Below are 26,957 nucleotides of genomic sequence, written 5' to 3' on the forward strand. Positions count from 1 at the left end.
GTCCGGTTGTATGGAAGATTAGAAGTTACATAGTTACATAGTTGGTAAGGTTGAATAGTCCATCCAGTTCAAGCTATGTTGGTGTGTGTTCATGTGGATAATTATTTCCCATATCTCTGTGTATTGGGTTCTATAAGATGCACATCCAAGAGTCTTTTGAAACTATCAATACTTCATGTCGACACCACCGATTGTGGAAGAAAATTCCACAACCTTATCACCCCGACAGTGAACAACCCCCTATGCGGCTTAAAGTTAAACCACTTCTCTTTCAGTCTCATTGTGTGGCCCCATGTCCTCTTACACTCCCTGAGACAGAAAAGTTTCCTATCTACACAGGGATTACCGTTGAGATATTTGTATATCGCTATCATATCTCCTCTCAAGTGTCTCTTCTCCAGGGAGAATAAACTTAGCGCTTGTAGTCGTTCCTCACATTTGAGGTCCTCCTGTCCTCATGAGATATCAGGGAAAATGTTTAACCTCCATGCGTATGACTTGGCATGCCAAGAGCAATTACACTAAACGAGTCATTCAAAAGTCTGTGTTTTTTGGTGGAAATGTTCTTCAGATTTTCAGATGTGCAAATCATATGCAATGTATACCAGGATGTATTAACAATACAAGCCTGCTTGAAAAAAAATCCTTTTTTGTTGTCAATGCTGCTTGTCTGCTGGATATCTTTTTCCAAAACTTCCCGAACTCCCTGTATTTTTTGCAGTGCCTTTTCAGTGGTTTCATGTGGTTTACTTTAATTTTCTGAGGGTGACATATCCCATGGTACCCTGCTGACCTGCTGCCTACAGGCAGATATGATGTGGTGTGATTCCTGTACTTTTTTTGGCAGCTCTGTAGTTCAGAAAGCAGGTTCTGGGATTTCTGTGACATAGCAGTGCCTATTCACATGGCATAGTGAATATATGTCACTGCATTAAATTAAGTAAATCCTGTGGGGTTCTTCAAAAAATAAGTTCACAAACTTCAAAATCAGTCTAAATATTAAAAGTAGGCTAAAATGAATGAAAATTGAATGCTGAAATTATACAGAAATTATACTGAAAAATATACAGTATATTTTTTCATTTTGACCATAGATACATTTTGGGACCCTGTTCACACCTGAGCAATTTGAAGTGTAATTTGAAGCATCACGAGAAGCACTTCAACATCCACACCACTTTTGTGGAGCCCATTCACTCCTGATCATGGTTGAAGCTTGAAGCTTATTGCTTAAAAAAGTACATGAGCTTCTTCAAGTACATGAGCTTCTTCAGGGGCAGAGTTGTGCATTTTGGCCCTAATATACTTCAGTGGAAGTATCTGACATTTTTACTTGTTTTCTTTCCTAGTAACTAGCTTTCCATTGGCTAAAAAAAAAAAAAAAAAGCAAAACACTCTAGCCTAAAATGCACAAAAGGAGCACAATACCTTCAAAAACTATAAAAAATAAACCCAAAAAAACAACCAAAGATGCTCAGCAATGTGTGAATCAGGCCTAAGAGTTTTCAAAAGACTTTATTAGTCACTGGCAATGACGTGTAAACCCTACCAAAGCTTACTGTTATGAAACCAGGGAACATCACATACCCAGATACTTCAGTGTAATGGGGGACCCAGGAAAATGCAGTGTCATGACTGCAAGTAACACACATTGCAATGACATAAAAGGACTTGGAACTTGTGCTTTGATGTATTTGGAAAGTTTTATATTCATTATATTATCCAGTATTGATCAAAACCAGTATTAGTCTTAGGATAATATTGAATATATTTATTTGCCTGGGACAGGGGGTTGTTTTTATATGGAACAGGGGGTACTGTGTAAAATGCTCTGCTGCTTTGAAAAAAAATATTAAAAAAATTAGGACACATTTAGATTTAAACTGCTACATTAGAACACCACGCTACATCTTACAGCACAGAAAATACATAAAAATATATATTTTTTAATGTATGGTGAACAGCTTCTTATAGCCTCTTATGGACTATTTATTCTCCAGTATATATAGAAGGCCTGGTCTGCTAAAGCGCATGGCTCTTTTTGTGTACTTAAACTTTTCTTCTTGTCACAGATTTAGCAATTAATAATGGCATACCAAATGTCATGCTGGAGTCTGGGTAAAATTAGAAATGATGTAGCTAGGATACAGTTTCTGGTAGTAGAGGTGGTCATGACACTCCTGAATCATGGTCATAGTTATAAATGGATAATACCTTTGCAATGGAAATCTTTTATCTCTAAAGCTCCAGAGATATTGGCTTACAATATCTTTTTTTCCAGCACGTGCAAAGACAAAGAGCGCTGGCATCAGAAACCCCTAGGCCCTTTTGCCTTCAGCACTCCACAGTTGATAGATGAACATCTCATGAGCTGACATGGACATGGAGTGCAGGAGAGGAGCCTGAAAATAAAAAAAATCTCTGAGGGATCCATTTATCACACTTACATGGACTGCTCAGCAAAGCACGGGATTGTACTTGTGCTGCAAAGAGCAAAGGTCTGAGGAATAAATCTGCACTAATGCAGAACATACCATAAGGATTTGCCTCTTCACATTTAATAGGGAGGAATTCTGTTCATGGCATAGATGTGAACCTGAAAATAAAGGGCAATATCAGTTGGATGTTTTACAAATGATCTGATAGATGGGTAGTTTTTCAACTGACAGAATAGCCCATTGGATAGTCATAGATATGAGATATTTTGGTCAAAAGATCTCTCCAACACAATGGTTCTGACATGACCAGAGCCAACTTAATCAGATGGAAGCGCCTGTGCAAATCCATTGAGGATGATTTATTTTTCTACTCAAGATCTGTCTACTGGGGGTATCTGGCTCTACAGATATGATCATTTCTTGATCTGGTCGTTATTGACTGGAGTAGCCGATAATAATCTCATGTTGCATAGCCACAGATCTTTCATTCTTCTTATTGTAAAAGTATGCGTATGTGTGCTCCTGATGTACTGTTACTTGCACCTCCCACTCCAAACACCCAAATAGAGTATCTTAAAACCTCAGAAAACTGGATCACTGGAACAAATTGTATCATGCTTTATGGGGGGGTGTTTTTTTGCCTTCTTCTGGATCAACTGTGGGCATTGGATAGTGTATATGGAGGTTTTCTATTTAAGTGTGTTGGTTTTCCTTTTTTTTTTCTTGTTGGCTGAACTGGATGGATTTTGGTCCTTTTTCTAACCAGATTGACTATGTAACTATTTAACATACCCTTGTAGCATTTGTAAATTCCTGACATATCACAATATACAGCAATTTCATAGTTCAGAAGCACTGTACCTTTAATCATTAAAAAAACAGCACTTGACCTTCACTCAACTAACTTTTCCTAGGCTAAGATGATGCCATTAATCTGTTGTAGGCAAGAGGAACATTTTCTCAGTCTCCATTACATCATACAGTAAATCAAATCATAGATGTGCTGAGAGGTGTTGGCAGAACTTGAAGACTGGGCAGAGTCCTTTGGAACATTTGTGCATGTACTATGATGACACTGCTGAAGGGGGGTATAGCCAGTACAGAGCAGGACTGAAATTTCACTTTAAGCCACTCCTAATATTCAGTACAATGCAGTCACACCCACGTTTTTCTACTTACCACATACCGTGTCCGTATCAGAGTTGCTTTTTCTCAGGTTCTAAAGTTGGTAAGTGTACATGGTTGTATCATCTCTCTGAACAAAAGGAAAGCAAAAGGAGGAGAGAGAAGCGCCAAGCCAATTCTTTAAACAGCTTAGGAATCAAGTCAGTTATATAAGTATAAAACTACACTAAAAACTTGCGTGGAAAATGTTGGAGCACTTGCATAGTGCTAGAGCGGGTGGGAGCCTCCACGTGTAGTATCACAGGAGCACAGGAGGACCGCCGGGAAGCCTCAGTAAGCCTCATGAGACGTCGGCTGTGTGTCTCTGGGTGCTCCTGTGACACTGCATGTGGAAGCTCCCACCCACTCTAGCACTCTGCAAGTGCTCCAACTTTTTTCACGCAAGTTTTTAGAGTTTTATACTTATATACTGAATAAATTCCTAAGCTGTTGAAAGGATTGGCTTGGCGCTTCTCTCTCCTCCTTTTGCTTTCCTTTTGTTCACAGTGATCGGGTTCCCCAGCCCACGCCTGAAGCAGCCTCCATTTAGAGACTTTTTTAGAGGCACATTTTTAGGAGTTCATCCTCCAGAACTTTCAATCCACTCACCATTCACATGGTTGCACATTCATGTATCAGTGTGCAGAATCATGCCTTTCCATTTAAATTTTAAATTTTGATCTTTTTCATTTGGCACTGCTCTACATATGAGACCTCCACAGTCCATCCTGTGATGAGATCTAATAACCCTCCAATTTTTCATCAGATGGTTTAGCGCTGACCATTATACCAATATTGTGTATGTGTTTCCTCCTTGTGTCATCTCTCAGCCAGCATCTTAGTACTTCCTAGTGAACTCAGATGATGCCCAAACAAAGTTGGTGCTCTCCTTCTGGATGGTAAAGCGCATTGTCAGAAGTACTGTGATCACTGTGAGAGGTAATAAATACCTGGAAATGTTACATGTTATGTTATTTGGTGTGCATGTAATTACAAAATATATTTGATGCTAACTCTACTTTAAATACAGGGCAGGAAACCTGCCGATTTTTCATTGGCGATTACTGGGAAATAGCAGCATAAATGTAAAAAGTAAGACACTTCTGCAATGTTTCAGTCTGCTCCATGATCTTGCAACACACGTCAGATTTTCTTTAAATGTTTAATATATAGAATGTGCAAAGAAGAGCAGAGATTCTCTGGGATTTGAAAATAAGCATTTTGTAATCAAATACAGATCTGATTTTCAACAAGTCTGCCTATTTCTTTTGATATAAAATTGTCAGAAGGATGTCAATGTTTTAATGATTTTTGCCTTATATTTACTGGCACGCTTGACCTTTTTTTACTGGCTGTCAGTAAATCTGATGCTTTGGAATGCAGTAATGTTTTGAAGCACATGTAATATACAGTGGAAAGAAAAACAAGTCTGGACAGGCAAGCTCCATATCCCGCTGTAAAGTAAGATAAATGGCTGATCATCTCTGGTGGAAATCTGAAGATGGTGTGTTTATTAAAAAAAAAATGTTTCAGTGCAGCGGTAGCTCAGCAACAAATCAAATGTGTAAAAAATAAAAAATTGGAAATTTTATTGTAAAAAATCTGTCAGGCAGAAAACCAACTTTTCCATATTTCAGTGCATAAATATCATGTGTCTTTACATAGGCTGACATGTGCAGTGGACACACTTATCTGCCCAGAGATCAATCCCACAGTGTGATGGAAGAAGTTGCCTCCCCTTGCCATTGCCTGGAAGCACCTATGGTGTCCTGTGTTGGTGGGAAACAACCTGAAATGATGGAAAGGCATGCAGTAGTGGGTAAAGCATTAGCATTGATTAGCATTGACAAGTCTTTAAAGCAGTACTCTACCCTCCCCACCCTTCTTGCTTTTCTCCTCTTACCTGTATTCCTGGCAGTGCCAGAACACCCAGGGCTAAGATGCCAAACAACGCCCCCCTCCCCCCAAACATATGAGCATTATGTGTCAGAATCCCCCTCCCCCACAAAAAAGTCAAGTGGAGAGAAGATTAGGGTGGGTAAATGAACACTGCACAGTGGCGATCTGGCAGTCCAGAACTTGGGGAGCTGCAGTGGCAGGAGGGTGGAGCTGGGGGGAAGAGAGAGCACAACCTGCACCTTCTCCATGCTCTGTGCAGATCTGGCTTGTCTCCTCCAGTGCTAAGCTGAGAGGAGTTGTGAAGCTGCTGTCACTACTCCTGTCAGCTTGTACTGTAGGTAGGAACTCTCCAAGAAGGCCCCTACCACCACACATGATACCACTGTGCCCAGGGCCTTGATTGCTGGGTTCTCTTAAAAACAATTTCACGCCCACACAGCGGGTTTGGCCCCAACTACTTTGTGTGCCTGATCTGCAATCTCCTAGAAGGTGATGTAAGAATCCCAAGAGGCTGCAGGACCAGTGACATGCTATGCTAACTTAGGCAAGAATGGCAGAGTGGGGCAGAGAAAAATAATTAGAATAAAAAAAATAAATAATAATTTTAAGGGGGGAGGAGTGTTAAAAATGAAACTAACTCCTTCTTAGGTTCCTATTAGGTTTCAATATGCCCAGAAGTTGAAGTAAGTTGTTGCTGAAGCTGCACCGCAGAGCATTTGGGAAGAACCTAGAGGATCTCTGATGGTGAACTGATCAGAAGTGAGGCACTGTTACTGCAAATGAGAGGGGGGGCAGTTATTGTGCTGTGTATCTTTTTTTACTTTTCTTGCACTGTCTGTTGTGTTGCAAACATTTCCATTATCTAGTGTAACTTCTTCCACCAATTTTGATTGAAGTAAACTTTGTACCTGGACTTTATTAGGGATGAGGTTTATGAAGGTTTATGGCCACACTGGGTTTGGGTTAGGCTGAACTTTGAATTTATGGCTGAAAATTTGCTGAACCCATAATCAACTGCATAACCCTTGCCCATGGTCAGATGGATCCCTAAGAGCCAGTAACCTTAAAGAATAGACAAGCTAGCCATCTTACTATAAAGGGCAGGCTGCCAGGAGTCATATCAAAGTGTGTGTTGGAGCTGATTGGGAAAATTTGACAAACCGATGGAGGGAGTGATAGTTTGCTATGCAGTGCTATTAAGTGCTATACTGTAGACTGCAGTGTGGTGAGCTACATACACTTGTGTACCTTCTTTGTTCACAGTTCCATAGTTCAGGGCTTATTCTGTATCAGCAGCAAGCATGCTTGCAAGCTAGTCTATGTGCCACCCTTTTGCACATTTTTCTTTTGTGATTTATTAGAGTCTTTTTTTCCTGTATTTAACATTTTTGTATCTTATTTTCTGCTAGGGGAAGTTTTGGTTACCCCTTTTTGGGGGTTATTCTTTAGGGTTTATATATAATGTTCTATTTTATTTTGTCTTGCTAGTGCCTTTTTTAAGTCTGGGGGGGGGATGCAATATACATTTGTTGCTGAACAATCGTTGGAGCTTTCCTTTGCATGAAGCATCCTACCGTATTTCTACCACACATTCAGCCTCATAACCCCATAGTTTCAGTAAAAGCTAGGCATTCCATTTAGCTTTCAAGAAGTTCTACAATGAGTGATGGGCCTAAAATAAGAGGCAGAGGTTCTGCTCATAGCAGTAGCAGGTCTTGCAAGATATAGTGGCTATTCAGTGGTGCTCCAAATGAGCAGAGACAAGAAGAAAAAGAGGGATAAAAAGCCACAAGAGATGGGGGGGCGTGGCCTGGGAAGCAATGGAGTAGGTCGCATGTGAAGAGAGCTCTGCTGACCCAAACTCCGATTCTACTATCCTGACAACATCCTAGCCATCAGACACTGTACTATCCATCTGGGGATACAATCATCTTCTTCCCCTGCTTCTGGAGCCTGCTGCACCGCTGAAACGCCGCCCAGAGCCTCCGGGCCGGTAACATCCTCAGGAAAGGCCACGGCTTCTGCCTAGTATCCGGAGCAGCGGCCATCTTGCTGCACCCGGCGGCGGCCTGGATGGTCGTTCTGGGCCCCCCTGTTACCATCCTGGCCATCGGACACTTCTTGCTGCCTGAGGGGATAAATTCCATCTTATCCCCTGTGTCTGGAGTCTGCTGTGCCCCCGGGAAAGACCGCGGCTCCGGCCTGGTCTCCGGTGGCGGCCTGATTAGCTGATTTGGGCCCCCCTGGCAGCCCAGCACCGGCACATCTCCTGGACCCACCACCAGACCACCTGGGGACTTGATTACAGTGACCCATGCCCTCTGCTGCCCCCGGGAAGGGCCACGGCTTCGGCCTACCACCCTGAGCAGCGGCCATCTTGCTGCACCCGGCAGTGGACACTGTGTTTTTCCAGCTCACCTGAATGGTATACGATCTGCTGCACTCTGGGGGGACATTCTGAACATCTGCACCCCTAACATAGCCATACACATAGCCCGCGACTGACTTGGCAGTGGAGCGTGGCTCTAACCTAATCACTGGTGCGGTGGCCATCTTGCTTCACCTGGGGAAGATCCTGAGATACGTATCCTGGGGCAGCGAAGAACCATGTCTCCGCCGAAAAGGACCTCCGAAGTGGTGGATAAGTTAGCAAAATACCGCCATCAAGACCAAGACTCACAGGCCAGGGAAGGCAACGGCACGTGCTCAACAACGGACCATCAAAGCGCAGACACAGCTAAGATCTTGGTTGCCATAGCGGCGCTGCAGGGGACACTTACCGCTAAAATTGATGAGGTCAAGATTGACATTTCCCTGATGCGTCAGGACTTATCTAAAGTAAAAGACAGGGTAACGGAGGCTGAGACACATATCGGAGCAGCGGAGGATATCCTGCATCCCCTGAGCTACACCACGGAGGACTTGCAGCGCCAGATCCACCAGCTATACGCTCATTAAGACGATATGAAAAAAGCCACAAGAGATATCATCCTTAAGGGCCGTACACACGATCTGACTTTTTGACAACAAACATGCAAATTAGCGGTTTTTGAGCAACATCCGACCGTGTGTACGCTCCATCGGACCAACTCTTTCTGTTTTCATCTGACTTTTGTTGGCTGTGCGAACGGACAAACTTTCCGGCAACAAAATTCCGATGGAGCAAAGTCCGATCGTGTGTACACAAAAACCATCGGACTTTAGTCCAAAGTACAAACACGCATGCTCGGAAGCAAGGACCAGCACGAAGCCGTGGGTCTTGTAAAACTAGCGTTCGTAATTGAGATAGCACATTCTTGACGTTTCAAATTATGAAATTTCTAAATGCAGTGCACATTCTCTTCTTTTTAATGGCTTAATAATAAATCTGCTTTGCTGGTTATACTGACAGTGTACAGACAAACATATTTTACTTTGGATTTGCGTTCTAGTGATATAAATAAAAAAATGTTGTCTTTTTTTTGACCATTTTGTTTATTGTGCATTCACAACATATATAAAATGACTAAATTATTAGACATATTCTCTGTCATCACAATTAAAAATTGTAAATTAGACTCTCATAAATGATATATATACTGCCTGTATTCTTTACGCCTATTGTTCTGATTGTCTTCATTTACCTATGTTCCCTTTTATTACCCAATAAAAGCTTTTTGAAAACAAAAAAAAAATTGTAAATTAGAAACAAAAAGAGCAAATGATACACAGAAAATAAAAAAATATAGCCTATTAAATCATACTCAAATCAAAAAATACAACATCCTAAATTAGTAGCTCCTAAACTCCCCAGATCACTGGCCTTGTTGTGGATCCTGGGGCTGATTTTGCCACTGACCACCATGCTGCTGAGGTGGGTGGGCTTGCTGGGGTGGGTAAGTTTGCTGAGGTGGGTAGGTTTGCTGGGGTGGGTAGGCTTGTTGTGGAGGAGGTGGAGGTGTGTGGTCCAAATCACACACATGAGATTTACTGGTTAGCTCTTGTTTCCTGGCCTTGCTGAAGAGCTGGATGATTAGACGCTCACATAGCTCCCTTTGATCTGCGTCAAGCTCATGGAGATTATTAGCAGTAAAACAGCCAAACCCTTCAGCACTATCGGGTGCTGTGGTGATCACAGAAGTAGCCCTAGTTAAGAACTCAGCTGTGGCCTCATCCAGATGTTGGCTCTTCCTGGCCCTTTTTTTGGGAGGACACAGGGGAGGGATTCTGCACTCAGTTGTCGTCTGGCTGCTGGGCCCAGGCTCTTCTTGGCTCCAAAGTTCCTGTGTGTGTAAAACCAACATCATTTTAATTTTTGGACATCAATCACAAACACTTTTCAGGTCATGAATTTTTAATTTGGAATGTGCCTAAATAGTAAAGACTATCATTCTGACTCCAGCATTTCTCATTCTTGTCCTAATCCTTTTTGGCCACTACTGTCTATTGATATGGAACTCACTTTTTTAAGACAACAAATTACTATGCATTACTACCATCTAATTAAATCATTTATATTTTTTAGGCAAGCTTTTAAACCATGCTATACCTGGGTCAAGCTGAGCTCCTCCTCCTCTTCATCCTGTGTAGGTTCAGGCTCAGTATCAGTGGCCTCAGCTGATGCAGAGGGTATTGTAGAGAGAGATCTGCGTGGTACAGTTTGATCCAACAAAAAATGGAGGCTGTTGAAATACCACAGCTTGGGAACATAGACATCTTCAGCTGCTGCTCCTGATTTTTTGGAATCGTCAATCTTCTTTCGTTCCCTGTTATACATACTTCTGGGGCCCCCAATTTTGGTCTTTATCAAACTGTAGTTTGCTCTGGGGTACACAGTCTTTGCAAATTCCACCAGTTTATCAATTGCTGCCATCCTCTTGGCTTTATTGCAATAATCTTTATTTTTTACTTGCCACAGACACGTGAGCTCTCTGTATTGTTTGATAAACTGGCTAAGAAATTCATGTGAATTCAAAGCTGACTTCATCATTTTGGTGACAAGTATCAGATGTCTGCAAAACAGAACACAAGACAAACTATAATGGGTGGCGTATAGCTCATAATCTGGTCACAATATAGGCCTTTATTTAAGCAGTAGGGATGGGCTGTATGTTCGGGTCGAACATGAGTTTGACTTGAACATTGGCTGTTCGCCTGTTCGCCAAATAGCAATCCGTTTATGTTTTTTTTTGCAAATGCTAAAGCCGCGGAATACCCTATAAAAGTCTAGGGGAGAATTCAAAAGTGATAATTTTAATGGATAATATGCAAGCTAATTGCCATTAGGGATGAGCCAAACACCCTCCTGTTCGGTTCGCACCAGAACATACGAACAGGCAAAAAATTAGTTTGAACACGCGAACACCATTAAAGTCTATGGGACTCGAACATGAATAATCAAAAGTGCTAATTTTAAAGGCTTATATGCATGGTGTTGTCATATAAAGTGTTTGGGGACCCGGGTCCTGCCCCAGGGGACATGTATCAATGCCAAAAAAAGTTTTAAAAAACTGCCTTTTTTTTGGGAGCAGTGATTTTAATAATGGTTAAAGTGAAACAATAAAAGTGTAATATTCCTTTAAATTTCATACCTGGGGGGTGTCTATAGTATGCCTGTAAAGGGGCGCATCTTTTCCGTGTTTAGAACAGTCTGACAGCAAAATTACATTTCAAAGGAAAAAAAGTCATTTAAAACTACTTGCGGCTATTAATGAATTGCCGGTCCCACAATACACATAAAAGTTCATTGATAAAAACGTCATGGTATTTCCCCACAGGGGAACCCCGAACCAAATTAAAAAAAAAAAAAAATGGCGTGGGGCCCCCCAAAAATCCATACCAGACCCTTATCCGAGCACGGCCGCATGAAAAGAGGGGGGGTCAAGAGAGCGCCCCCCCCTTCCTGAACTGTACCAGGCCACATGCCCTCAACATTGGGAGGGTGCTTTGGGGTAGCCCCCAAAGCACCTTGTCCCCTCGTTGATGAGGACAAGGGCCTCATCCCCACAACCCTTGGCCGGTGGTTGTGGGGGTCTGTGGGCGGGGGGGCTTATCGGAATCTGGAAGCCCCCTTTAACAAGGGGACCCCCATATCCTGGCACCCCCCTGTGTAAAATCGTAAGGGGGTACAAAAGTACCCCTACCATTTGTAAAAAAAACCTGTCAAAAATGTTAAAAATGACAAGAGACAGTTTTTGACAATTCCTTTTTTTAAAGTCTTCTTTTTTCCATCTTCTTTCTTCTATGTTCCTTTGTTTTCTTCCTCCATCTTCTTCTTGCTCTGATCCTCTGCTTCTTGCTCCAGTGTTCTCGTCCGGCATCCTCCTCCATGGCGTCTTCTTCCCTTCTTCTTCTTCTTCTCGGGCCGCTCCGCATACATGATGGGAGGCTACAGCTGTGTGATGCTTCTCGTCTTCTGACGGTTCTTAAATAACGGAGGACGGGACCACCTGGTGACCCCGCCCCCCTCTGATGCACGGGGACTTGACGGAGAATTCCCTGTGGCCTTCCCCGTGACGTCAGAGTGGGTCAACCGTTATGTAACGGGTGACCCCGCCCCCCTCTAACGTCACGCAGAAGCGTCACACAGCGGGAGCCTCCCATCATGTATGCGGAGCGGCCCAAGAAGAAGAGGAAGAAGGGAAGAAGACGCCACGGAGGAAGATGCCAGGCGAGAACACCAGAGCAAGAAGTAGAGGATCGAAGCAAGAACCAGAGGAAGAAGAAACCGAAGGCAGAAAGAAGGAGGAAGACCCGAAGAAGATAGAAAGAAGAAGACTTGAAATAAAGGAATTGTCAAAAACTATCCCTTGTCATTTTTAACATTTTTGTCACTTTTTTGTGAAATGGTAGGGGTACTTTTGTACACCATGACCATTTCACACAGAGGGGTGGGATCTGGGGGTCCCCTTGTTAAAGGGGGCTTCCAGATTTAGATAAGCCCACCCGCCCGCAGACCCCCACAACCACCGGCCAAGGGTTGTGGGGATGAGGCCCTTGTCCTCATCAACATGGGGACAAGGTGCTTTGGGGGCTACCCCAAAGCACCCTCCCAATGTTGAGGGCATGTGACCTGGTACGGTTTAGGAGGGGGGTCCGCTTTCTCGTCACCCCCTCTTTTCCTGCGGCCTGCCAGGTTGCATGCTCGGATAAGGGTCTGGTATGGATTTTTGGGGGGACCCTACGCCATTTTTTGTTTTGGGGTTCCCCTGTGGGGAAATCCCATGCCGTTTTTATCAATGAACTTTTATGTGTAATGTTGGACCAACAATTCATTAATATCCGCAAGTACTTTTGAATGACTTTTTTGCCTTTGAAATGTCATTTTGCTGTCAGACTGTTCTAAACACGGGAAACATGCACCCCTTTACAGGGATACTATAGACACCGTCCAGGTACGAAATTCTAAGGAATATTACACTTTTATTGTTTCACTTTAAGCATTATAAAAATCACTGCTCGCGAAAAAACGTCCGTTTTTCAAAATTCGTTTGGCATGTACATGTCCCCTGGGGCAGGACCCAGGTCCCCAAACACTTTTTATGACAATACCATGCATATAAGCCTTTAAAATTAGCACTTTTCATTTCTCACATAGACTTTTAAAGTGTGTTCCGCGGCTTTCAAATTTGCCACGAACAACCAAAATTGTTTGCTGTTCGGCGAACTGGCGAACAGCCGATGTTCGACTCAAACTCTAAGCTCATTCCTAATTGCCATAAAAAGTTTGGGAACCTGGGTCCATGGACTTTAATAATGTTTAAAAGTGAAACAATAAAAGTGAAATATTCCTTTACATTTCGTAACTGGGTGGGGGTGTGGATGTCTATAGTATGCCTGTAAAGTTGTGCATGTTTCCCGTATCTAAAAACAGTTTGAGAGCAAAATTACATTTCCAAAGCAAAAAACTGACAATTAAAAGTACTAACGGTAGCGACAAAATTTTGAAACATACCTTATTCTCACGGGTACTCTCGTAATGTTCGCCTCGCCCCTAAACAGGACGTAACATTACATCACACGCTCATTCAATTTATATACACTACCTATGCATGAAAACTATCCAAACCTCATGACCCATTCGTTCGTACCGCGTGTTAATTTGACATAGACGGTGCATGCGTGAAACTCCGCTGGCATCGTCCGCCCCTGACGTTCTTTTTCTATAATATTCCCTGCCCCTTCTCTCTTCGGTGCGCAGTGAGGAGCAACATGGTGGAGACACAGATGTGTGATGTGTCATGATCTAGTGAGGAGGAAAGGCCAGAGGCACAAATCGTACAATCCAGGAGGAGGAGGAGATGTAAGGCCACCAACATGGCCTTTGCTGAAATGGTGGAGATGGTGGACATTTTAATTAGGGAGGATTATGATGGAAAACATGGTCCATACGCCCATCCTAATTTAGTAAAAAACAAAATCCTGTCTCATGTCGTGAGGACTCTGGACCGCAAGTTTGGTGTACGGTGAAAGAAGGACCAACTGAGGAAGCGCTGGTCCGACCTAAAAAACAGGGAGCCGGATCAGTATCTAAAAATTAAGAAGGTACTTCGAAAACGTAAGTACTTGTCGTGTGTCCCATTTATGATTATTCACTTGCATGCTGCTCCATGTGTTTTTCTTTTACTGTTGTACTTAATGTTCGTAGGTGGGAAATAATGTTCGTAGCTAGGAAATAACGTTCGCAGGGACAAAAGGGGTCGTTTGCCAATAAATACAATGATTTTAGCTGATATAGGCTTATGACTGATTTGGTCATGATAATTTGTCTGATTGAACGAAGTTTAAGACGTTGTCTAGATGTCTTTGAAATTTGAATTAATTGCTAAATAGATTCAGTGAAATGTAAGGAGAGGACACTCAGCAGCTGTTTACACATCTGGACTCAGGAGCACTAGTGTGGGACACCAGAGAAACTTGGCCAAAAAAGGTAAGTATTGCATTTTGGGTAAAAGGGAATTTTAATCATGTCTTCAACTTGGTTCTCTTCCTAAACAGACAATTGTACACCACTTGAAAGCAATGTTTCATATTCCTATTTGTGGCCACAAATATCTGTGTGCTAAGTACACCTTTTGTTTCTTATAGGGGATAAAAGACGCAGACAACAGGGTCGCCAGGACCCCCAACCTCACCGGGACACCCAACCTCGCCGGGAACCCCAACCTCACTGGGACACCCAACCTCACCGGGACCCCCAACCTCACCGGGACCCCCAACCTCGCCGGGACCCCAAACCTCACCGGGACACCCAACCTCCCTGGGACACCCAACCCTGCCAGGACCCGCTACCTCAATTCGAAACCAGCCCAAGCATCACTGAGGATGTGGAGGAAAGAGAGGTGGAGGAAGTGGGAGAGTGTACCTCACCAGGTGAGTGTCTGACACCCCAGCTTCAGGTAATCTATGTATGCCTGCATATTTCTAAATACACGTTTTTTAACACATTTTTAGGTTATGTTCTGGTTGTGGAAGAAGAAGCAGACTGTTTCACAACGGACAGCACCCAAAGGCTCATTGGGGAGATCATGGGCTGGAATGCTGAAATAGATGCCATGAGGAATCGCCTTGACAGAATGCAGCAGCAAATGAAGAACATGATAGATGTTTTGGGTAGAATATAAACCCTTTTTATGTCACAAAACATTTATCATGTTCTTCATTTGCTGCTGCATGATGATGTCCACATTCAAATTTTTCTAAGTTGAACTTTGTAAGTTCCCTAGTTGTCTGGCATTTTTGAAAATATGGTTATTAAAAAAAATATATATATATATATATATATATATATATATATATATATATATAATTTCTTTAAAAAAAAAAAATCATCTATATATTTTCTTAAAAAAAAAAAAACAATAAAAAAAATTTAAAAAAATATATATATTTGATTTAAAAAAAAAAAAAATATATATATATATATATATATATATATATATATATATATATATATATATATATATATATATATATATATATATATATATATATATATATATATATATATTTGCTTAAAAAAAATAAAATAAAGAAAAAAAAACGTGTGATATTTGCCTAATTTTGGAAAAGTTGAACTTTGTAAGTTCCAGTTATGCAAGTTCTGTTTTAGAACATGCCTGTTTGTGAAAAAATTAAAAAAAAAAAACGCACATGAATGTGCACAGATAAAAAGTTTTTTAAAACAAAACAATGTGTGGTTTCTTATTTCAATGCTCAATACCAATATATTTGTTAAGTTGGTGTAGTTACATTGACAGTGTACTCTAAAATGTGTGTAGCCGAGACACAGCACAATATAATAGTTAGCTCAAAGCGAGATTGTCACCTCGTGTTGCACATCAGGTTGGTTTGCACTAGTGGCAAAAATTACAAAGATCAAGGCTATTTGCAAAGCTAGTAAACACAGACAACAGTAGTTCAAAGGAAATATTATTTTATTACTAAGTCAAATAATTAATCAGCAAGTAAATTTTGCTGCCAAGGCACTGCCCCTCTACCGACAAAGTAGTCCATATATTGTTCACGGACAAGACGAGCATTCTGGGAGCCCAAACCAGCACGTGCACTTTCCAGAGCTGGCATCACAGCCTCTTCAGCTGGTCGGGAAAAAGGCTCATCACTTTGCCCTGAGGCAATGTAGCTGGAAGCATTCCTCCTTAAAAAAATATGAAGGATGCAGCAGCTTAAAACGACATGATTAATTTTATATTCTGCCAAGTTAATGGCAGTTAAAAAGAGCCTAAACCTACTGGAAAGAATGCCAAATGCATTTTCCACGACCCTTCGGTCACGGGAGAGGTGATAATTGAATATTCTTTGTTCGGGGGTGAGGTTCCTCATTGGAAACGGTTTTAGAATATGTTCCCCCAAAGAAAAGGCCTCATCTGCCACAAAGACAAAATTTAGTCCCTCAATATTGTCCTGAGCATTTGGCAAATGTAAGGTCCCTTTTTGTAGACGATCATAAAATTCTGTGCGCATCATCACACCTCCATCAGAGTGGCGTCCATTCATCCCGACATCAACATAAAGAAACTCATAGTTGGCTGACACCACAGCAAGTAGAACTATGCTGCAAAACCCTTTATAATTAAAATAATATGAGCCTGAGTTTGGTGGTGGGACTATCCTCACATGTTTGCCATCAATGGCACCTCCACAGTTGGGGAAATTCCATAAATTGTAAAACTGGGCCGCCACATCCTTCCATTGCTGTGTGTTTGAAGGAAATTGTGGAGTCAAACAAATAAAAAAAATAAGACTTGAGCACATAAAATTGCAACCATATTTGACACAAAGATTGTGGGGCAACATAATATTATAACATTTAAATGTGTGTTTACAAAAAAGGATAAGTTATAATTATATGCTCCCTCACCCCCTCTGGTGGCACATTCTAAAAATGTTAGGGGGGGAGTTGAATGGGTAGCTGTTTTTGACAAGTAAACCTCTACACTTCCATGAGAGCTAAATGCATTAAAAATTAAGTTTAATTTTGCCTGACCATCCATCTTTAGAAGATTGGCAGGCCAGTGGACAGGTAAGAAGTGGCATAATCCACAAATAAGAATGCACATTGTCCAGATCTATACACATTTTGAGATACATTGAACACAATAATAATAATGTTTCGTTAATTATGATTATTCGTTATGATAAAGTTAAAAACCCAGGAAGTCAGCAGAGCACAGGGATGGTGGGAGCCCCTCACAATGAAAACAGCACAGGGATGGTGGGAGACCCTCATAATGAAAACCGCACAGGGATGGTGGGAGCCCCTCATAATGAAAACAGCACAGGGATGGTGGGAGCCCCTCATAATGAAAACCGCACAGGTATGGTGGGAGCCCCTCACAATGAAAACAGCACAGGGATGGTGGGAGCCCCTCATAATGAAAACCGCACAGGGATGGTGGGAGCCCCTCATAATGAAAACAGCACAGGGATGGTGGGAGCCCCTCATAATGAAAACCGCACAGGTATGGTGGGAGCCCCTCATAATGAAAACAGCACAGGGATGGTGGGAGCCCCTCATAATGAAAACCACACAGGGATGGTGGGAGCCCCTCATAATGAAAACAGCACAGGGATGGTGAGAGCCCCTCATAATGAACGCAGCACAGGGATGGTGGGAGCCCCTCATAATGCTAAATACATCATAACAAATGTATAATTTGGACCTTTTGAAGGTAATCAGGCAGGCCCTTGCACTACATGCTTTTGAGAATTAAGGCAGCAATCTTAACTGAAAAAATAAGGTATACTGTGTATGCGTTTATCAAAATCAGCAGATAGAGTAGTTCTATCGGTTGACTCTGTTTTTTTTTTTGGGGGGGGGGGAATAAGTGTTTGCACCACCAAAAAGGGACTCTTGCTCTCTGCATGAATTTAAAGGACAGGAATAAGATTGGGACACATTTTAGGGGGTGTTTGGGGTAAACATAAAAATGAAGCATAAGAAATACAGTGTTAAGTTACTAGGCTAGGTGTGTATGGGCCCAGGGTAGCATGCTGGGGAGGTTAGTGAAGGAAAATATGCATGTAGGCCACCAAAAAGGTTACAGCATGCATGAGGACAAAGAGGACATTCATTCACAGCATATTACAAAAATGGGAAGGATGGAATACAAAATTTAGAAAAATACATTAGAAAACATGAAGGTGATATTAAAGCAAAACACTTACAGGAATATAGTCCTTCTGCAGGACTTGGATAATAGCACTACATGTCTCAGGAATAATCACTCCCAGAGCCTGGGGAGAGATACCAGTGGTAAACCTGATATCCTGGAGACTCCTCCCTGTCGCCAAATAGCGTAAGGTGGCTATGAGCCTTTGCTCTGCTGGAATAGCAGTCCTCATGCAGGTGTCCTGCTTCATGATATAGGGGGACAGCAAGGACAATAGTTGCTGAAAGCAGGAGTCGGTCATCCGGAGATAATTCCAATAATCATTAGGATTATTCTCCTGCAGCTCACGCAGCAAGTGCATATGGCTAAATTGGTCATGATTAAGTAGTCAAGTTTTGGCCCAAATACTCCTCATCCTACTACTCCGATTATTCCTGGACCAGGCTGCAGTCACAGCAAGAACTCCAAGCCCATAAACAGCACGCTCTCTCCTAGGATTGCGCAACATGGCTGGTTGCCCTACAAAGGGTGACGCTGGAGAATTGAACGTCTTCTTTTGAAGTGTCGTCAGTACGTTGTAATGTCACTACGTTCGTGTTTGTTGCCTAAAAGTCCGACCATCTGTATGCAATACAAGTTCAGGGACAACGCCCTTTGTACAAAAATCCACGGGAAAGTTTGTACAAGGTCCGATCGTGTATATGGGGCTTTAGGGTAGTGTTCAGTTGTGAAAAATATGGTAAAAGGCGTAGTAACTATATACTCACATTCATAAGATCACTGCAGCTATTATTACTGCATCAGACCCAATAATGACCAACTGAGAAATGCATCCCAGCTTAGGCTGTCTATAAATTTATGGCAGCTTATGGGGTGGCGCAGACAGGGGCATGGCGCAGACATCATGGCTCTTTCCTGAGTGGCTCTGTCACGAGTGATGCGCAGTTTCACCGACGCAGTTTAACGAAAGCAGGATAACTAAAGCTGCATGAACAACAGGAACTCTGCTCCACTCTGCAAGACGACAAGCAAACCAACTTTGAAATTTGTTTTATATTAGGTTAGTTTCCCACTCTCTATCCACTAACATGCTCCTTATTCTCTTCCTTCTCACATTGGTGTCTTCTATCCTCAAATTATCTTTACTCTACCCCTCCTCTCTTCCCTGCAGCATGCACATATCACCCTCACTCCTACCCTCTCCCTACTATGGCACCCATCATCTCCTGCAGTTGCTGCACCCACATGCTGACATAAACACCAGGGCCACTAGACACGTGCGCTCATGCACATCCCACTCCCACCTTGCCTTCCTCACCCTCCTCCTTCTCCTAGTCTCAGGTGACATTTCTCCTAATCCTGGTCCGCCATTTTCCAAATGCAAGCCACATATCCAATACCCCTCCCCCTCTGGCAACCACCGCAATCCACTCAGTTTAATTTCTATCCCCCTGCTTCCTCAAAGCACCCCACCAATCTCATGTGCCCTTTGGAACGCCCGCTCCATCTGTAACAAGCTAACATCTGTACATGACCTCTTCATCTCTCATGGCTTGAACATACTCGCCATAACAGAAACCTGGCTGCAAAATTTTGACTCAGCTTCTCCTGCTGCCCTCTCCCATGGTGGTCTCCATTGGACTCACTCCTCCAGACCCAACAAACAGAAAGGAGGTGGAGTTGGCTTCCTTCTGTCCCCACAAAGCACCTTCCAAGTCCTTACTGTCCCTCCCTCTCTATCCCTCTCTTCTTTCGAGATGCACTGTATTCGTCTGTTTTCTCCCATTTCTCTGAGGATTGCAGCAATTTATAGGCCTCCAGGACCGGTATCGCGCTTCATTGATGACTTTGCTGCCTGGCTACCCTACTTTCTCTCCTCTGAAATACCCACCATTATTCTTGGTGACTTTAACATTCCTGTCAATGTCAAAAGCCCAACTACAGCTAAACTTCTCAACTTAACCTCATCTTTTGACCTAACCCAATGGACACATACTTCCACTCACTCCAATGGTAATACCCATGACCTTGTATTCTCCCATCTCTGCAACCCTGGCAACCTCACCAACACCCCCTTTCCTCTATCTGATCACAACCTCATTACTTTCACTGTATCCTTGCCTCCAACCACCCATCCCTCCAAGCAGCAAACAATTACTTGTAGAAACCTTCGCCACTTTAACCCTTCTCTTCTCTATTCTGCTACTGACAACCTATATGACATAATCTCTCCCCTGTCCTGTCCTGACCTGGCCACTTCTGTCTACAACAGTTCACTCTCATCATCACTAGATGCACTTGCTCCTCTAACCACACGCAGAATTAGGCCCCGACCGTTACAACCCTGGCAAACTGACAACACTAGAAATCTCAAGAGACATTGCCGTGCTCTTGAACGACTGTGGCGTAAAACCAAATGCCTGCAAGACTTCACCCTATATAAATCTGCCCTTCTAAAATACAATTCATGCCTCCATGCTGCCAAACAAGCCTACTTTGTCTCTCTTATTAATTCCTTGTCATCCAGTCCCCGTCGGCTCTTCTCAACCTTTAACTCTCTGCTTCGTCCACCACCCCCTCTACCCACTAACTCACTCACTGCCCAAGAGATTGCCAATCACTTCAAAGACAAGATCGATGCAATTCGTGAGGACATCTCCACTGTGCGTACGTCTTCCCCACCCATCATACCTTGCCCAGCAGCACATTCAACCTTCTCCTCTTTGGAATTGGCTACTACGGAAGAGGTTACAAAAATTTTCTCGGATGCCCACCTAACCAATTGTCCCTTGGATCCTGTTCCCTCACAACTACTACAGTCACCCTCTTCTTCTATCCTATGCTCCCTCACCCACATCTTCAATCTCTCCCTTTCTAGTGGCATTTTCCCCTCCCCTCTAAAACATGCACAGATCACTCCCATTCTTAAAAAGCCCTCACTGGACCCTACCGACCTGAACAACTTAAGACCCATCTCACTACTCCCATTCACCTCTAAACTTCTAGAACGCTTAGTCTACAACCGTCTTAGCTCCTACCTCAATGAAAATAACCTTCTTGACCCCTTACAGTCTGGCTTTCGCTCGCAGCACTCCACGGAAACTACCTTACTAAAACTCACTAACGATTTACTAACTGCTAAAATCAACAGCCAGTACTCCATACTCCTACTACTTGACCTCTCTGCGGCCTTTGATACTGTTGACCACCCGCTCCTTCTCAATAAACTACATTCCCTTGGCCTCCGAGATTCTGCTCTATCCTGGTTCTCTGGCTATTTATCACAGCGCTCCTTCAGTGTCACCTACAACTCTGTCTCCTCCTCTCCATTGCCCCTTTCTGTGGGGGTCCCCCAAGGCTCGGTTCTTGGACCCCTTCTCTTCTCTATCTACACCTCCTCCCTTGGTCACCTAATAACTGCCCATGGCTTCCAATACCACTTATACGCTGATGACACCCAAATCTATCTGTCTACTCCTAACCTCACTCCTTCAGTCTCCTCTCGCATTACTAACTTACTAACTGACATATCAGCATGGATGTCGCACCACTTCCTTAAACTAAATCTCTCTAAAACTGAGCTATTAATATTCCCCCCCGCCCGTGCCCCCCTCCATGACTTTTCCATCAAAATCAACAATGCAACCATCAGTCCCTCCCCTCACGCCAGGGTACTAGGTGTAATCCTAGATTCTGACTTGTCATTTCAGCCTCAAATCCAATCGCTGTCAAAAGTTTGTAGAATTCACCTCCGTAACATCTCTAAAATTCGCCCTTTTTTAACAAATGAAACCACCAAGCTCCTCATTCACTCCCTTGTTATCTCTCGCCTTGACTATTGCAACTCCCTTCTCATTGGCCTACCGCTCCATAGGCTATCCCCTCTTCAGTCTATCATGAATGCTGCTGCCAGACTTATCCACCTTACCAACCGCTCAGTGTCTGCCAACCCTCTACTTCAATCCCTACACTGGCTCCCAATCACCCAGCGAATTAAATTCAAAATTCTAACCACAACATACAAAGCCATTCACAACTCTGCACCAAGCTACATCACTAATCTTGTCTCCAAATATCACCCAAATCGACCTCTCCGCTCTTCTCAAGACCTCCTGCTTTCAAGCTCTCTCATCTCCTCCTCCCATGCTCGTCTCCAGGATTTCTCCAGAGCCTCTCCCATCCTCTGGAACTCGCTACCTCCATCTATCCGGCTATCCCCTACTCTTGCTACCTTCAGGCAATCCCTGAAAACTCATCTCTTCAGGAAAGCCTATCACGTCTCCAACTAATCTCCTACCACTTCCACCAGCTCATTCCCCACAGTTACAACCTTTTGTACCACCTGCCCCACCCTATTAGATTGTAAGCTCTTCTGAGCAGGGCCCTCTTAATCCTATTGTATTGTATTGTATTGTATTATAACTGTATTGTCTCCCTTTTATATTGTAAAGCGCTGCGTAAACTGTTGGCGCTATATAAATCCTGAATAATAATAATAATAATCACTGGATTCCTGTTCTAGGGTCAAGCAACCTATTTTAGCACATGTGGAGAATGTATCCCCATGCAGAGTGTGAGCCGTCACACTTGGTGCTTGTCAGGGTTTTCTGGAAAACAGTACACTCTGGGCTGAAGGAATGCACACAGAATCCACCAATGAAAGTGTACTGTACACTTTTCCTCACGAGGTGGCCACTTAAGAGATAAAAAAACATGTTGATGGTGTTTTACCCTGTTTTCATGACCAATAAATACTGACCTTCCTGAAGAATCCACTTGGAAGCACTTTTTTATTGAATGGATGCCTCTGCTGACCACACACTAGTTCCTTTTTGGGGCCTTATTCTTTCTACAAGACATAGTGTTGGTAAGGCAAATATGCCTTTTTTCACAAAGTGGCTGAACTATATAGTCATAGCACACCCAGTAGATAGTTGATTGACAACATTTTCTAAATTCTCCCAGAAAATTACTTGCTAAGCTATTGCTAGACTTCCCAGGCTTCACAAGTTTGTTGCACAATTGCAGCAAGTCCGCATTGCATGACTCCAGATCAACTTTCTTTGCAAGCATTCTGCAAGTATGCTGCAGGTTTTGGTTCAGTTATGTTGTGCAATAGTCATCCCACCACAGGGGTCACTGTGGCTGCATTTTCATGCTGTAGACTTGCAGAGCTCTTGCTGTAGACTCACCACTGCAACTTTGCTCTTGCTAGAGACTTGCCACGCAAATTTGCTACAAATTGGAAAAGTGTCAACTAGAACTTGTGCTTTAAGTGCTCTGCAAGTGTACAACTTGCCAGTGAAAATGTGCAGCAAGCTGCCTTCCAATGTTACAACTGCTCCCTCTTTCCCCTCCTCCTCTCTGAAGCTGTCTGTAAATATTATGTCAAGCCATAATACCAAGTACAACTTTAACATATCCCCATTTTAACCTGTAATGTAGCCCTCAAAACAATATGAAAATGTCCTCTTCCTGCTGTATATTAATCTTTTGAAAGTACAGTATATTTCCATTGGTACATACTGTATTCCCCAAGGCACTGCCCAACTTCCTATTCCTCTTTTCTGACAGTTGTTTATTTGTCAGACCCACAAAAAGAACCATTTGAATATCAGAATTTACATTGTAAATTTTAATGGAATTCAGAATTTCCGAATTTTGAGAATGTTTTGCTACACCCGCCACGAAATTACCCTGTTACTGAACATTACATTAGTTGTACATACACAGTGTTCATGGTGAAGGTGTCTGCAAGTGTTCCAGTATTTGCAAACAATATCACTGATCTGAACATGGCTGTCAGGGACTCGCTGGCCATAGCAGAGCAGGTGTGCAGAGACAGAGGCCACTGCGCATGCGTGGGCACAATTCCAATGATGTCTCTCCTGACAGACATGTCCGCGGGCTCAGACGAACACCTATGCCCATGCACGCATGCATGCGCATGCCCATGCCCATTAGCATTGGCACTCATTGTAGTATATAAAGATGGCAGATGTACTAGGGCATTTGCTGTCTGATCTGCAGTTTCCCCCTGTATCCTGTTTCCAGTGCCTATCCTTGATCTGATCGTTACCTGGCTTCCTGACTACTCTGATTCTCTCCATTCCTGACCTCAGCTTGCTTGACCTTTCTTCAGTCTTACCTCTGGATTTCTCTGTTGCCAAACCTCTGTCTGAACTTGACCATTCTAAAGTGTTATCTCTGATGTACCTTGATTCCTCTGTATCTAACCTGGCTTGTCTCACTCTGCACATTGCTTCAGTCTCCATGTACCTGCATCCGCGGTACCTGGCGCCAGCAACCTACCTGCATTAGCAGCATCCCTAAGTGCCTGCATCCACAGCCACCAACTGTAGCTCCATTACTGCTGCTGGGCTGCTACAAGTGTCCCCCTGCTATAGAGAACACCACAGGAACTCTTACCCCACCGTCCTCTGGCGACCGCTGTTGCAAACTCAGTGGCCCTTGAACTGGAGCTGTACGAGAGGCCTTCCTCTGCTCGTCAGGCTTTACCTTAAGGTACGTGACAATGGCTAATAATTATTGGGTAAGGTAGAAGTAAATTACCATGGAAGTCTTCTACCTGCTTATATCTGTCCCTGTGAAATGTTTGCTGCGCAGCTTGCTAGGAACTGGACAGCTGCTGCTCCAAAAGTCTCCCAGCAAGGCTCTTGTGAAAAAATTAGCAATAATTCCTATTTTTTCTGATAAGTGAAGTTATTTTTAAGAAGACCCCAATAGCAACAGAGGCAGAGTATAGGAGGCTGATCATAAAATATATCTAAAGCCAAAACTTTCTTTTTGGGACAAACTAGGGAAAAGTTAACCCATGGTAAGATTTATATTTTGCCAATTGTCCCATTGGGGAAATTTCCCTTTGCTTGCTGTCCTGTAGACACATCATTTGCTCCAAAGTGAGAAAAATCCTCTCCTAAACATCAGTCACATAAGTGTCCTCAGGGAAGACGTCCACTTTATTCTTGTTCCAGTGACCCCCTCACAATTTTGGATTTTTCCACGCTTTCAGTCCTGGTGACAATGCTCACTGGGACAAATAGAATGGATGAATCTTCACAGCGGAGATGCAGGTGTAGTCCTAGGGAATTAAAAGGAGGAATGGCAACCAATTAATTCAGCAAACATATACCAAAAACTGACAACAAAATCCATGTTTTTTTTCTGACGGATGTTGGCTCAAACTTGTCTTACATACACACGGTCACACAAATCTTGTCAGAAATTCCGAACGTCAAGAACACGGTGATGTACAACACTTACGACGAGCCGAGAAAAATAAAGTTCAATAGCCAGTGCGGCTCTTCTGCTTGATTCCGAGCATGCGTGGAACTTTGTGCATCGGAATTGTGTACACACGATCGGAATTTACGACAACGGATTTTGTTGTCGGAAAATTTGAGAACCCGATCTCAAATTTTGTGTGTCGGAAATTCCGATGAAAAATGTCCGATGGAGCCTACACATGGTTGGAATTTCCAACAACAAGCTCCCATAGAACATTTTCCATCAGAAAATCCTATCGTGTGCACAGGACATAAGAGTAGAAAAAGAAATAACCCAAAAATTGTCTTTTGTACATATACGTTTTGCTCGGGGTACTTTGATTTCATTTCACAACATTACTGTATTGCAATTAAACCAATGTTAACACTCTTGCTGATGACTTACTAAGCCAGTGACATTCTGATTGCACAAGGTACTTGAAAGTCATTTTGATGAGCTCACACTGATTGTACAGAACTGGTTTGACAAGACCTTTCAATTCAGGGTGGAAGAGATCTAAAATAGCGCTATTATCTGAAGACTCATTTTCATGACTAAAGAAAACAGATGAAAATTTGCAATTTTAATTACTGGCATTTGATCTATGATCATTTACAGTTACACAGTTGCTGAAAAACAGCAAAGGTCTTTTATAGTACTTGAGCTTGATTTCTGTGACAATTTATGATGAAATTATGTCTACTGACATTTATTTTTGATCTTGCACTTGTAATTTAAATTATGTTGTATCAGCTTAATCAGTACATAAAGATGTTACGGCCATTTCACCTTTACAGTATGTGTATGCAGTGATACACTTTTTTATTTCATTTTTTTTTTTTTATTTGCTTGAATGTGGCATATGTATTAGGGATGATTTACATCTACAGTACCTTGAAAAAGTATTCATACCCCTTGAAATTTTCCACATTTTCCCATGTTACAACCAAAAAATGTAAATGTATTTTATTGGGATTTTATGTGATAGACCAACACAAAGTGCCACATAATTGTGAAGTGGAAGAAAATTGATAAATGGTTTTCAACATTTTTTTACAAATAAATATCTGAAAAGTGTGGCGTGCATTTGTATTCAGCCCCCCAGAGTCAATACTTTGTAGAACCACCTTTTGCTGCCATTACAGGTGAAAGTTTTTGTTGGGGATGTCTCTACCAGCTTTGCACATCTAGAGAGTGATATTTTTGCCCATTCTTCTTTGCAAAACGGCTCAAGCTCTGTCAGATTGGATGGAGAGTGTCTGTAAACAGCAATTTTCAAGGCTTGCCACAGATTCTCAATTGGATTGAGGTCTGGACTTTGCCTGGGCCCGACTAACACATGGATATGCTTTTATCTAAACCATTCCATTGTAGCTCTGGCTGTATGTTTAGGGTGGTTGTCCTGCTGGAAGGTGAACCCCAGTCTCAAGTCTTTTGCAGACTCTATCAGGTTTTCTTCTAAGATTGCCCTGTATTTGGTTCCATCCATCTTCTCATCAACTCTGTCCAGCTTCCCTGTCACTGCTGAAGCATCCCCACAACATGATGCTGCCACCAC

Source organism: Aquarana catesbeiana, linkage group LG05, assembly GCF_042186555.1.
Source record: "Aquarana catesbeiana isolate 2022-GZ linkage group LG05, ASM4218655v1, whole genome shotgun sequence".
Classification (NCBI taxonomy): Eukaryota; Metazoa; Chordata; class Amphibia; order Anura; family Ranidae; genus Aquarana; species Aquarana catesbeiana.